This window comes from Anguilla anguilla, chromosome 1, assembly GCF_013347855.1.
Source record: "Anguilla anguilla isolate fAngAng1 chromosome 1, fAngAng1.pri, whole genome shotgun sequence".
Classification (NCBI taxonomy): Eukaryota; Metazoa; Chordata; class Actinopteri; order Anguilliformes; family Anguillidae; genus Anguilla; species Anguilla anguilla.
This window is the reverse complement of record NC_049201.1, coordinates 46,993,837-47,008,810: the sequence shown is the minus strand read 5'-3', so window position 1 is coordinate 47,008,810 and position 14,974 is coordinate 46,993,837. Positions and strand designations below refer to the sequence as shown.

The following is a 14,974-nucleotide window of genomic DNA, read 5'->3' as shown; positions in this document are numbered from 1 at the left end:
CCAAGCGATTTAAATAGTGAAATAAGATGTATGATGCCACTATATCCTGATAATTGAGGGCGTTTACTGTTTCCCCTCTATGACCCTCCCCACATTCTCCACCTTCTCCCCACTCTCTCTCCCTGATGTCTCCCAACTCTTGCTCTCCCACCGTCCCACCACCTGTGCCCTTGATCCCCTCCCCTCTACCCTCCTCCAGCTGATCTCACCAGAGATCATCCCCTTCATCGCCCACCTGATTAACTCCTCCCTGACTTCTGGCACCTTCCCGTCATCTTTCAAAAGAGCCCACATCACCCCCATTCTGAAGAAACCAACACTGGACCCCTGCCTCACCCAGAACTACAGACCGGTATCCCTTCTTCCATTCCTATCTAAAACTCTCGAACGTGCTGCGTCTAACCAACGTTCCTCTTTTCTTTCTAAGCATAACCTCCAAGACCCTCAGCAGTCTGGTTTCAGACCCGGTCACTCGACGGAGACTGCCCTGCTCTCCGTCACTGAGTCTCTCCACGCAGCACACGCAGCATCCCGTTCATCTGTCCTAATTCTTCTTGACCTCTCAGCTGCCTTCGACACCGTTGACCATCCTACACTTCTGTCTTCCCTGACAGAATTGGGAATTTGCGGACCAGCCCTCAACTGGATTGCGTCCTATCTCTCCGGCCGCTCCTTCCAGGTTGCCTGGGCCGGTGCAGTATCAGCTCCTCGTCCCCTCACAACTGGGGTCCCTCAGGGCTCTGTCCTTGGTCCCCTCCTCTTTTCTCTGTATACTAGGTCCCTTGGCCCTGTTATTGCCGCCCATGGCATGTCATATCATCTCTATGCAGATGATATTCAACTTTTCTACTCTTTCTCTCCCACAGACACTCAGGTCTCCGATCGCATATCCGCCTGCCTGAGTGACATCCAGAGCTGGATGACCAAACACCAGCTCAAGCTCAACACAAGCAAAACGGAACTTCTCCATATTCCTTCTCTTACCTCTCCCACTTCTCATCTGCCCATTTCTTTAGGAGACACTCCCCTACACCCTTCGCAGAGTGCCCGAAATCTTGGAGTTGTGCTGGACAACAGGCTGGCACTCTCTGAGAATATCGCGGCAACCACCCGGTCGTGCAGGTTCATCCTGTACAATATCCGCAGAATAAGACCACTCCTCACCAATTATTCCACACAGCTCCTGGTCCAGGCCATGATACTGTCACGTCTGGACTACTGCAACTCCCTCCTGGCTGGCCTCCCAGCATCAGCCACCAGACCCCTTCAGCTCATCCAGAATGCAGCAGCACGTCTGGTTTACAACCTCCCTCGTGACTCCCACGTCACTCCCCTCCTCATCTCCCTCCACTGGCTACCAGTGCAAGCTCGCATCCGGTTTAAGACACTGGTGCTTGCTTTCCAAGCAGTCAAGGGGTCAGCTCCTGGTTATCTGCAGAAGATGATCAGACCCTACAAGCCGGCCAGATCGCTCCGATCGGCTACTACAGGGCGGCTGATTCCTCCCCCAACACGAGCAGCAACAAGGTCTCGACTCTTTGCAGTTCTGGCCCCACGATGGTGGAACGATCTTCCAGTGGAGGTCAGAACAGCAGAGTGTCTGAGCACCTTCAAACGGAAACTCAAGACGCACCTCTTCTCTGTGTACCTCTCTCCTCTTCCCTAAACCCCCTCCCATAACTATTAAAAAAAAAAAATAAATAAAAATAAAAAAATTTTTTGGTTCAGACTATCTTGTTTCTCCTTAATGTATGCTACCATAGTAAAGGCTTTTTATCTGCATTTTGTTCAATGGACTTAAGTGGACTTGATCCTGAGTTTGGTTACACTGTTGTAAGTCGCTCTGGATAAGAGCGTCAGCTAAATGCCTATAATGTAATGTAATGTAATGTACTGGGTGGAATCGTAGAGCTCATTCACAAGCAGACACTTTTAGGGATATTTGTGATTTATAAATGAAATGTATGATTTACGAAACGTTTTTCATTTGTACACACATTTTATGTCACACATAATCATGTGTACCAACAATTTTTCCAAGTGGTTCTGTGATAAAATTTAGAATGAAATCCACACAAATTGAAGCAAAAGTCAGGATGCATTGGTAATCCATTTGGATGCTATTTTTTGGACAGAAGTCGTTTCCTCATTTCTGGTAAAAAAAATAAAATAAAATAAAAACACCCAACAACAGTGGCAATTCCCCAGAAATTCCCTGTTAATGTTGCCTTTAACATTGTCCATTTGTATTTTTCATTCATACACTTTGGTCAAAGCATTGCATGCACACATAATGTGTTACCATGGGATTTAAACATAGGTAATTCTCCAATTAAAAGGGCTAATTTTGCCTTGTTCTACAAATGGGCCTATAGTTTTTCCTAGAATCAAGATTCAAGGTTAAGGTTATCTTTATTGTCCCACTAGGGGAAATATGTTTTGCAGCCAGGGTTAACATGAAGACAGAATACAAAAGGACAACATCACGACAACATCAACACAATAAAATCACTGAGCTAGTGCAGGGAAATGGAAATGCGTGCAAATGTGCAAGTTTGCAAGTGTGCAAGTGTGCAAATGTGCAAATGTGCAAATGTACAGGGGTAGTGCAAGTAATGCAGCCAAAGTGCTATTTGCCATTAAGCATATCAATAGCACTTGGGATGAAGAAGACATGGAATCTTTTAGTCCTCCAAACAGGTGCCCTGAAACGACGGCCTGAGGGCAGAAGCTCAAACTCCCTCTGGAGTGGATGGTCCTGGCAGACCAATATCGCATTAGCCCTCCTAAGGACCTGCCTGTTATAAATGTCCAAAAGCCTGGCCTGACTCCCCCCTGAGATCCTACTGGCCACCTTAACAAGACCTCCAAGTCTGTTCCTATTGGACAGATTTAGGTTTCCAAACCAAGCAGTAATACAAAAGGTTAAAACAGATTCAATAAACCTTCTGTAAAAGAGAGTCATCATCTCAGTAGAAATGTTAAAAGAAAAAAGTCTTTGCTGGACCTTTTTAGAGGTAGCCTCAACATGGAATTCAAAACACAGTTTGTTATCAAGAACAATACCCAAATATTTATAGCTATCCACTAGGTTAATGTCAACACCTTTTAAAACAGTTGGCAGTGGGCTTGGTGGTGACTTTCTGAAATCAATGTTCATGTCTTTTTTTTTGACACATTAAGATGGAGGAAAGACTCGTCACACCAAGCCACAAAGTTATCCACCACCGGCCCATGATCCTGTTCATCCCCTTCAAGAAGGCTAACTTCTTGTTTCACAAATGTAGCATTGTATTTTTTCAATGTGAATTGCTGATGTGTATAGATAAAGGAGCAAGAATGTGTCACTAAACCAGTTTTTTCCATGCAGTTTAGAGCAATGTTCAGAGAATATACTGTATCAGACTGCTTTTCCTGCGATACCATAAAATGTTCAATGTTTAATGAAGTCTGATATCTAACAATCTGTTCATCCAGTGTAAAATAAAAACATTTTTGTAGTGTTCTTCTTGGAGGAAGATGTTAAATGAAAAATGTGGATGCCATTTATTTTCAATAACTTACACTTCCCGAACCTTCCTGGGTCTGTGGAACATACGAAATATCTTTCCTGGTCCCATGCTGTGCTGTGATATTTCAAACAAGTTTAGAAATTCTCAGGTAATGTCAGGATAATTCCCAAAATAAACTATACTCAGGAAGGCTCCTAAAAGAAAATCACATTGTTCTAAAACATGTATATATCTCAGTATGTATTACTATATAACTGACCTTTTTGAAAATGTAGTTTTAGATTGTTCTGGGTGCCCCCCCCCCCTTTTCCAAAATTTAAATACAAGATCATACATACAGTGAGTTCCATAATGTTTGGGATAAAGACACATTTCTTCTTGATTTGACTCTGCACAATTTCAGCTTTGCAATAAAACAATGCAAATGTTGTTTAAGAGTAGATTATGAGTTTTAATTAAAGGGTATTTTAATACATTTTGGTTTCACCAATGGCAGCAGTTTTTATACATAGCCCCATGTTGGAGACAAATTGGCTGCACACATGCTTCTGATTAGTCAGGTGTGTCTGATTAGTCAGGTGTGCTCAATTGGTTCTTTTGTGCGAGTATAATAGCGCTTTCAGTATCTAGTCTTGATTCTAGGCTTTTGATTGCCTTTGTTAGCATAAGGACCAGAGCTGTGTCAATGAAAGTCAAGGAAGCTATTATGAGGCTGAGAAATATGAGGGGGAAAAAAACAGTCAGAGACATAGGCCAAAACTGAGGCTTACCAAAATCAATCATGCTGAACATCAGTAAGAAGAAAGAAAGCTCTGGTGAGCTCAGTAATCACAAAGGGCCTGATAGGCTAAGGGAAAAACTCATTTTATGACTGAAGAATTCTCACCATAATAAAGAAACACCTGTCTGACAGGTCAGAAACACTCATCAGGAGGCAGGCACGAATGTGTTAGTGACTGCTATCTGCAGAAGACTTAACAAACAGAACTACAGAGACTACACTGCAAGATGCAAACCACTAGTTAGCTGCAAAAACAGGATAACTAGGTTACAGTATTGCTAAGAAGTACCGAAAAAAGTGCCTGCAGAGTTCTAGAAAAAGGTCTTGGACAGATGAGACTAAGATTCACTTGCATCAGAGTGATGACAAGAGCAAAGTATGGAGGCCAAAAGGAACTGGCCAAGATCCAAAACATTTTCCCTCATCTGTGAAACACGGTAGCAGAGATGTTACTGTTTGGTTACGTATGACTGCTACTTGTACTGGCTCACTTAGTAAACAGTAACTTGGCTGTCCTTTCATTGGCACAACTCTGGTCCTCGTGTTGCCAAACACCAATAACAGACTCCAAAGGCAATAAAAAGCTTAGAATCAAGATTAGAATCAATTTAACACACCTGCCTAATCAGAAACACCAGGGAAGTCATTTGTCCCAAATATTATCGTGCCCTGAATCGGGGTGGGAGTGGGGGGCTATGTATGAAAAGTGCAGTAATTTCTATATTGTGAAAAAAGTTCTTTTTTTTTCTTTTTTTTTTTAAGCAGTGTATCTAAGTACATCTAAAATTGTGGAGAACAGAGCCAAATCAATTTGTAAAAATCTTTGTTCCAAACGTTATGAAGCTATCTGTATAATATCAAAACTACCTTGTCATCAGCCAGTTGTACAAAATGCATTTTAATTTTTTTCTGAGAGCACCCTATCATGGCAGTGCAGTGAAATAAGCTGATTGTCAGACACAAAAGCAAACCTACGCATGGTAGGGTAATAATTATAAGACAAAAAAACTCCCTGTGTATGGTATGGTATACAATTGGTATGCTTCAAAATGCCTATGACCGAGAACAAGGTCTTTTTAAAGACACCCTTGTATCAAGTGCAGTATTTTTTAATTTTTGAAAATCTGAGAGTATGGCATTCTTATTCACATTCAGAAAGATAATAAATTCTTGTTCACATTATACAGGTATACCCTTTCAATGTATGTTTCCGAAGCTTGCTCTCAGTGAAGACAAAAAAAAAACAACAACAAAAAAAAACATTTGAAGCCAACCAATCAAATCATCTTTCTCCCAGATTATGCCCTATGTTTAAAACACCAATCAAATCATCTTTCTCCCAGATTATGCCCTATGTTTAAAACACCAACTACCTAAAATCAAAACTATTTTTTTAAAATGTATCCTGTAATGTAATCAAATGTAGCAACAATAAGTGGATGTGAGATTTAGGTTTGACTATAGAAATTTTAATTTTGTATTTCACTGCACCCAGAATACTAAATATTCTGCTCTAAAAGTAGGCTGATTGAAAGATTTAATGGACTGACTAGATGTCTGGATGGCCCAAAAATGCCCATGGCCTGCCATGTAAATTAATCAAAAATAGACATATAGCACCACCCAGATCAACAGATGAAATTCAATTTAGTTGCCAGCAAGCACCCAGTAACCCAACCAGAGAGGATAAATGCGTGACTCTGCATTCAAGCAAAAACGGTATAGGTTGAGTTTTTGGTATTTACAATTTACAAAATGAAGGGATGCAACCTTGCACTATTTTAAAAAATCAACTGAAGATATCAGTCAATCACAAATGTGAGTGTTTGCTGTTCACAATGAAAGCAGACCTCTTTTACGGGATATCATGAAATTACGTGTTACCATTAAATGAAAAAAGAGCTCATCACAAAGGCATGATTTGTAAAAGCACATTTTGAAACAACCTGTTTTTAATTAAATAATGAAATTAAATGTAACACCGTTGTGAAAATGACTATGATAAAAGAATATGTTAAAAATAATTAGTAGAATATTATTTTGTTATGGAATTATTTCACAATTTATTTACTCGTATACAGTATATTGTATACAGTATATTATTTTACATTTGTCATAAATGGGGTGGCACGGTGGTGCAGTGGATAGCCTCATTTCCACCTGGGTTTGAATCTCAGCCGGGGCCTTTCTGTGTGGAGTTTGCATGTTCTACCTGTGTAATTGTAAATGGACTGCATTTATATAGCGCGTTTATCCAAAGTGCTTTACAATTGATGCCTCTCACTTGCCAGAGCAGTTAGGGATTAGGTGTCTTGTTCAAGGACACTTCGACACGCCCAGGGCGGGGTTTGAACCGGCAACCCTCCGACTGCCCGACAATCGGTCTTACCTCCTGAGCTATGTCGCCCGTGTCCGTGTGGGTTTCCTCTGGGTACTCCGGTTTCCTCCCACAGTCCAAAGACATGCAGGTTAGGCTAACTGGAGACTGTAAACTGCCCGTACAGTATGAGTGTGTGAGTGAATGGTATGTGTGCCCAGTGATGGACTGGTGACCTGTCCTGGGTGTATTTCTGCCTGTTGCCAAATGCATGCTGGGCCAAGAATAAGAGGGTTAGACAATGGATGGATTATCATGGAGGCATATTTATTTCATTTTGACAAAAATAAGTAAATAAAATGAGCTTGCATGTGACTTTCCCTTCCCTAGAACTGTCATTACAGCTGTTTTTTTGAAGACCCTCAAGCATGAGCAACAATTGACTGCAACCTGTGTGTCTTTAACAAAGATTTAGAGCAAAATAAATTAATATACTGCCTAAACTGCTTCAGAATGTTTATCATGTTGTTGTCTCTGGAAAAACTGTGTTGGTTCTGTAGTTCCCTGGGGAGTTTATTCCTTTAAGATAGTGGTTATTGGTCCTCAAGAATAACCAGTCCCGGCCATTTCCTGCTGTTGTGTGGTTGTAGAGGTTGTGAAAGAATGGCAATTAGTCCTCAAGGATCACTAGTCCTGGCTTGTTGGTGACTGTTGGATTTATGCGTAGAGGCCTTCTGTTCATGTTGTTCGTTTGCATTTGTGTTTATGCCAAGCATGCACATAATGTCATTCTTATTCAGTCATTTTCACCCTGCCACATTACAGAGTTTATTGGCTTCTGTCATATACTACAGTGTATTTGCACTTCTAATCATTAGAACAGAAAGGCTTTCATGGGCTTCCCTAACACACATCAGCAACTTGTACCTTGGAGGCTTCCTGATTGAGAAAAGTCGTCATTCTGGTTCTTATTCAAATTTCAGTAGTACAGGACCTCAGAATGTTTAACTGAAAGCAATGACAACAGTACTGAGGTGTTTAACCATAATACAGTGAATCTAAATACAAACCGTAATGTTATATATGGGCTTGTTTTAAAACATTTTTAAAACAATTTTTTTTCTTTTTTGCAAGACTATGACATAAACAACTGTCCTATTTGACTCACTTGTCAAAATGATTTGCAGTTGTAGCAACGGGATAGTATAGCATTTGTTTGCTAACAGTAATATTTTATAGTCTAATTTGTAATTATATTAATTTATAATAATAATAATATGGATTACTACTTCAGCTCTTATTATAAAGCAGAAATGTTGTTTGCCATTTACAGGGAGAAGGGAAAATATTAAACGTAAACGTTGTGCAGAAGTCCCACATAAGTTTCAGTGTCCTGTTTTCATATCCGGCAAACCGGAACGTTCTAGCGCGCCCTACTCTGCGCACGCTCCCTCAGCCCTACACGTTCAGGCGAATGACGCCAAGTTATTAGACTCGCTGCTGCGCGAAGCCATATTGTTATTGCTGTTGAAGTAAAAACCGAGGGCTGGCTGGGGGAAGAAACAAGTTTGAGGGAGGGGGTGACTGCCACCAAGTTTGGAACTTCAGGAAAAAGCAGTTTCAAGTTAGTTGAAAGTTGCTGGCTGAAGTTGAAGTCCGGTAGGTGTCTTTTTACGAGCGTCGATGCATGGACAATTCTGTTCTAGCTAACGTTAGCTAGCTAACCTTCCAGTTGGCTGTTGGTCCACTGCACTTAAAAATGTAGCTCACGCTGGCTAACTCGGTGAGAGGGAACCCTGAAACCAAGTTTAAATTTTCCTTGGAAACTGTTGTGAAATTTGAATAAGCTAGTTACGCATCTTCTCCGCTTTAAACGGTGTCAGTTTACATTAGTTTACAAATGGTGGCTGGATGGCTGACTAGTTAGACTAGCTGGATTTGAGTGATCCTTCATGTGCTGTGTGGGATCCCATTGATCTGGAATGGAGGGTTTATGCGGTTTGCCTTGTCGCTTTTTCCATAGCAAAGTGCTTGCAGCATGCTAGCTAGCTAGTTAGTTAATTTAAACTTAATTTAGTTATTATTTGTCAAAACGGCTTGATAATCTGTCGTCTAACACTCCAAAAATGCCAAAACATTACATAATTTATTTAGGAAGCTTGCAATGTGTCAGTTTCTGTTAGGCAAATGGGGTTAACGTAAGGTGTTGTTTTCCGAAATGAAAGTCGGCTAGCTGGCATGGTCATGTGAGTCGCCCTCCCTGTATCAAGCGGAGGTTGCTAAGCTTTAGCTAGCTGAAAGTTGTTGCCAGACATCAGTTTTAGACAGCTTGGTTAGTTAACGTTTATGATATAACATTACCAAAAAAAAAGTATATCAAAATTCCGGGACTGGACGCGTATATTGCTGAAATATAAAACGAAAGCTAGTTCCAGCCGAGTTATTTACGTTAAACTAAGTTGCTGTCAAACTAAGGTGAGTTATGTTATTGATTACACAGTAGCTAGATAGCAAGTGCTAACAACATTGTCATTTGGCCGTAACTTATGTAATTTAGCTAGTTCGGATTGAATTGGTTAAAGTGCTGCATTAACGTTAGACTCGTTTTTTTACCCGAATCTTTTTCAATATATTGTTAATCAGGGTAATGTGTTGTTGTTTTTTTTTGCTAACATTAATAGTTTTAGAAATGTCATGTGACAGTAACGTTAGCAAAGTTATATTCCTAGCTAACGTTAGCTACTTATACTAACATAACATTGGAGAAAACGTGGAGGTCCCACAGGTGTCCAAGACTCATTGCATGTATTTGGGATACCCGTTTTAGAATATCATTTCTTTTAGTCATACTGTCGAACGTGTGGCGGTACACTTCATGCCAGTGATGTTAAATAATCTGCTGTTTGTGTCTGAATTTGTTGTCTTTACTGAAGTTTGCTCCGAGTTAAACATCAACCGAAGTGCAAAATTCAGAGAACACCATTTTTTTTCGGTGTCCGATAATACCGGAAACTGATAGCCTATAACGTATATTTAACAGAAAATTACAGAAAAGCCTCCTCCACTACATAATATCAAATTTATCAGTATTAGTCCTCTTCAGTTTGTGCACCATACTTGTTTCCATCTTCCATCCTTCCTGTTAACAAACAAGTTACGGCTCTGTCCTCCCAATCAAAGTTGTCACCAAAAGTGTCAATGACGTTAGACACTTTTGCCTTTAAAAGTGACTCAAACATTCAAACTACCCCAAAACAGCTTAGCTGCCTTGCAGATTTTTATCTTGTGCATCTAAAATGGCTAAAGGAGATATTGCTGTTGAGAACTGGAGTTCAAAAGTTTATTGCAAGATCCAGAGAGAATGGGACTCCTAACAACTGTGCCAAAACTTTAGACCACCAGAACTATCACTGTCACAAAGATGGTACCTGAAGATTTTATCATTGAGATATAGGAAAAGTCAAGCTCCACTCAGATCAGAAGGAATCCACAGGTGTTTCTGTCCGTCCTTCCATTGTGAGAAAAATGCTATGGGTCTGAAAGGATGTGTAGCTGTCAAGAAGCCACTACTCAGAAATGGAAATAAACAAAAGAGAAGATTTTGCACCTGTCCACCAAAACTGGACACCTGAGATGTGGAGTAATGTTTTATGGACCGGTGAGTCCAAATTAGAGACTTTCAGAAGTAAGGAATGGCAATATGTATGCCGCCAAAGCAATGAAAGACCCTCAGAACCATGTCTACAGACAAGATCAATGCAAGTTTAGGGTTGTATAACAACATCTGAAGTTGGTGATTTAGTTTTGATTGAATGCATTGTGAATGCTGATAAGTACATACAAATCTTAACATGTCTGGACAGTGTTTGATTGGGAACAAATTCATTCTACAGCAAGATAATGACCCCAAGCACACTACTAAGAAGACCGAGCTGTTGGTGTCCTCAGAACAATGGGCTGGCCACCCCACAGTCCACATCTCAACATCATTGAATGTGCTTGGGATTACTTGGATCAAGACAAGCAAAAATACAACCAACCAAGACTGAATTTTGCTGGTGTTTGCACGAATCATGGAAACAGATCCCTACATATTTCTTTCCGAAACTCAAAGCAAGTCTTCTGAAAAGCATGGAAGCTTGTACACAGTTGTGGAGGTTTTTGTGTAATCTTGTGTGAAATGTTTGCCATTTTATTTTCTGACACTGGAAAATAAATTACTTGCACTAGTAAATAAAATAAACATATAATTATATATATATATATATATATATATATAAATAATTGTTTAATATAATATAATTTTTTTCCAGGTGTCAAATGTATCCTGCATTTTGTCTCAGTTGCTCTTAAGTGATGTATACATTAAGCGTAATCATAGCAGACAGAGACTATGATTGTGTCTTGTGTACAAGCCCTAAACACATACAGTTTTAAGCATTGAGTGACACGTTGTACTGATGCCTTTAATATACTTTCCCACACCTGTTAGAGAAATATTTTTGTGGCTTTAGTTACTTTATGTGTAGATTTTCTGGAAAACTTAACCCTTTAATCGTTGCAGGATCTGAGGGGTGGAATTGATTCTGTTCAAACAGCCAGGTTATCCTTGTATAGTTTGTCAGTGAGATTGGGTCTTGTTCGAAAGGCCGTAATGCCTTAATGGAAGTGTAGCAAATCAGATCTGCAACCCAGTCATTGCTGTGGAAACAATTCTGTGATCTCCTCAGTAGTGCTACCTTTGATTAACCTTTCTATGCAGCAGCTGCTGTCTCCTTTTCAAAGGTTGCGTTTATGCAGGCTTCTGCATTTTTTGCACAGACAACGAGAGCGAAAATGCAGCAACAAAGTGTACTGTGTTCTATAAACGCATATTCCGAGGTCTTTTTTAAGATTACAGCGATGACTCAGACTTTAACTACAACTCCTGTTTTTTGTGCCGATCGTCTTCGTTGTGTGAGATTCGTGTTGCTTATAGATCATAATATTTACATAGCTGTGGTAGCATTGGGAGATTGATCGAGAAAGCACTTATTTTGAACGAAAAGTCAAAATGAGACCTTTAGATAGCTTTCTAAGAAAATGTGTTTGGTCTGTTTTCTGTGCATGTCATCTTTGTATTGTGGCCTATTAAAACTCTGGAACGTCATAAAAACCTACTGTGCATGGGACAAAAAAAGAAGTGTAGTAGTTCTGCTGTGTGGTTGTCCTCTGTATAAAGAAGTGCATTCTGAACTGGTTTGAACTGTTGTCCACCCGCAGCAAGCCGTCAGTGATAAGCTAGAATTATATTGGAACATTTTTAATGCCTGCTGTGGCAATTTTACCACAGTCGGATCACTAAAGGTGCTGTCTTGTACGTGAACTGGTTGATGTTTGTCACTAGAGATGTCCTAAGTGGTGGGGGGAAAAAAATCAAGTTTGTTCACAAAAATTGTTGGCCTATTAAAAATTGTATCACTGATGATTTTCTGCACGTGTGAAGGCGTGCTATATTGTAGGATGATTGATGATATAGGTTTTCACGTTTGCAGGTCTTGTTTTTATCTTGACTTTGGTGTGTACATCTTAGCCATCCATTTTGATATCAGTCATGTCCTCTTAATTAGCGCAAATAAGTTGTGCCTGTCGTGAGCAGACGCATGCTTTATAGGGAGAGGTGTTGCATTGGTGATTCGGGTTTATGTGAAGCCCGTGCTGTTCTTGTTGCATAGGCCTACTTATTTTTGCTGTAATATTTTATTTTAAAAAGGAAAACGTATTTACCTCACTGTGTCTTTGTACCACCATAAGGTGGTAGAGTTGGAGTAGTTAGGACGATGACTGCATCGCCTTTAGGAATACAGTAGTATCATAGCATTAGCTCCAAGGAGCGCTGGAGCGGGGCATAGCGTGCGTGGAAAACGTATTCCTAAAAAACCTACCCAGTCGGTCTACCCACTTTTTCACAGGCCTGCCCAAACATTTATTTCTGCCTACGTCACTGTAGCTTGCGCAACGAGTAAATAATATATGAATCGCTCCTAGGGTTTTTTTATTATGAGCCTGTGACAAAAATTAATTTTGATCAGAACGCTGAAATATTGTAGCTTATTTCATCCTGCTTCTATTACGAGTGTCATAATAAAATTATGTGCGACATACATTTATGTGTAACATTATTTTGAGTTGGCATATTATGGCAAGAATAGTTACTTTTTTCCAGAACGCAAGTGAATTGGTGGACAACGCAGATTTTGAAATGTTCTGCAGTCTGAAGACGCAGCATCCCATTGACTGGTGCACGACCACTGTTCCTACCATCCTGCCACCTTTTAAAATGAAGTTTTGCAGAAAATGAATTGCCTATCTTATCATTTGAGGTGATGGAAGGCATTATACCCCTGTTTCTCGCTCCTGGTTCTGCAGTCTACTGAATTTGCTTCCTGTCATTCTAGCGGGGCTTGTATTTATAGTAGTGTCTGAGCTGCTAATTGAACACCAGTCTTGACAAAACATCTTTTCAGGGTTATCTGTTAAATGTAATTTGTTGGAGTTTTTTATTGTCAGACATTCTGGTTTGCCAGTAAAGTTCATATGATTTCTGTTTTTCCCGTTAGTTCATGGCTCCTGTAAACAAAGTAGCAGTACAGCTCTGTAAAAAGGAACAATTTTGCAATTTACATTTTTTCTGATTTTAAATTTAGAATTTTAGAATGTAGTTTCATTCCAAGATTTTATTTGGTTTTATGCCTTATTCTACATAAAGATTGGGGAGAGTAGCCAGTTGTACAAGCAGGACCAACTGGGGTGGGGACAAAGTAGGGCAAACAGGTGGTCCAGTGAATAGATTGGCCCCAAATTAAGTAGCCTGTGTCAGGTGTTTTTAGGAAACTGCTGCAGTCAAAATGTGGTAATCCAACACATTTAATCCCTTGAGCCCATGTTCCTAAATTGATATGGAATGAATGAACTCTGATATTTATTTCCTGCCTGCGCACAATTAGGTTGTTCTTGGAATTTTGCCAGTAGTAGGCTATTTTAAAGATTTGGATTGTGCGGTTTATTTGGAGCAAGTTAGCGCTGAAGGGGAGGCTTTCTTCCAGTGGTGATAAGTGGCATTACTGGCCGTCAGTAATTACTTTTGTTTGTAATGTTTGTTATTTTTTCAATATATATTTTCTTCCTCATGCAGTGTGGTGTAAAATTTTAGCATGTGTGAATTTTCGAATCCTTCAGACGTGTTTACTGCACTTTTCTTGGAGAAGGCTGCCTTCCTCTTATGTTTTTTGAAAATGTGCAATATTTCTTTCACCTCGTAAAAAGGCTTTTCACTTTTGGAGTTGAGCTTTCATTTGTGTGCTTATTTCCTGGAGATTTTTTTTCAGGAACAAACCTTACTCTAACTTAAGGAAAAAGTTGGATCTGCTGTGCCGTGAAAAAGTATTTGCCTCCTTCCCGATTCCCTCTATTAATGCTGAGTAGACACACGACAAATGTTTAAAATTATTTCATTTATTTTATGAAAAAAGTTATCAAACACTCGTATCTCCCAGTAGTAGTTTAGCAAATTTGGGTAATTGGTTGATTGAGTAACATTTAAAAAAAGATATTTAAAAAAATGTATTTTGTTTCCCTTTGTATAATATAACTTTTTGTCTGCAGATCTGAAACCAAGTGTGACAAATATGCAGCAACAGAGGAAATAAGGGAGGGGGAGAATACGTTTTCAGGGCGCTGTGTTTTCCTATGGCCCACTGCACTCTGGTGGTCTTGGATTGAATGCACAGATTTTTGGTGCGGCTGAATTTGAGGAGCAGATGTCTTCCCCAGCCTGCATTCCCTTCTCTTGCCTTTGTCTCGCCCCATTTGGCACATCTCTCACAACCCCGGTTAAAGGCACACCTAGAGTGAAGACCCGGATTGCATTTTTATCTTACAGCTCTATGTAAGATAAAAATGTGATAATAAAGTGAATTGTAGGATGTCGGCGACTTTACTGCTTCACAGTAGGTTGATTCCTTCATGATCCAAGGCAGGGAGACGTGATAAATAGAAACTATGAAGTCTTAATATAGGCAGGGGACTCATGGGTAAATATACATAAAAGCCTAGGTGCCACACACAGACACACAGTGTGACTGTCATTTTTTAATGTATTTATTTTTGTATAGGCTTATTGGTTGCCGTTTGTAATTTTCATTATACAAAATTTTTAAAAAAATTTTCGATTACATGTCCGGTACTCATTTACTCAGGTACACGGTCCCACCCCAAGTTAATAGCTGTCTGTAGCCTGCTTTTTATTTTCTGCTGTGAAATTAAACTTGATGCAGATTGCTGCAGTTATCCAAGCTTGTCTTTTAGCTTCTTTCCCTTAGTCTC

At 39.8% G+C, this 14,974-nt stretch overlaps 1 protein-coding gene across 2 annotated transcripts in view; it reads left to right on the top strand.

Moving 5' to 3' along the window:
- Positions 1–8,068: 8,068 nt before the first annotated feature.
- The window catches only part of plekhf2 (pleckstrin homology domain containing, family F (with FYVE domain) member 2), a 31,615-nt gene continuing 24,709 nt past the window's right edge, over positions 8,069–14,974 (top strand). The window contains exon 1 of one of the 2 annotated variants that reach the window (XM_035435253.1): positions 8,069–8,269. The gene's annotated coding sequence lies outside the window, so the exon portion shown is untranslated. Of the gene's footprint in view, positions 8,270–8,300; positions 9,086–14,974 lie in introns of those variants that run through there. The other variant, XM_035435261.1, reaches the window with a different exon arrangement.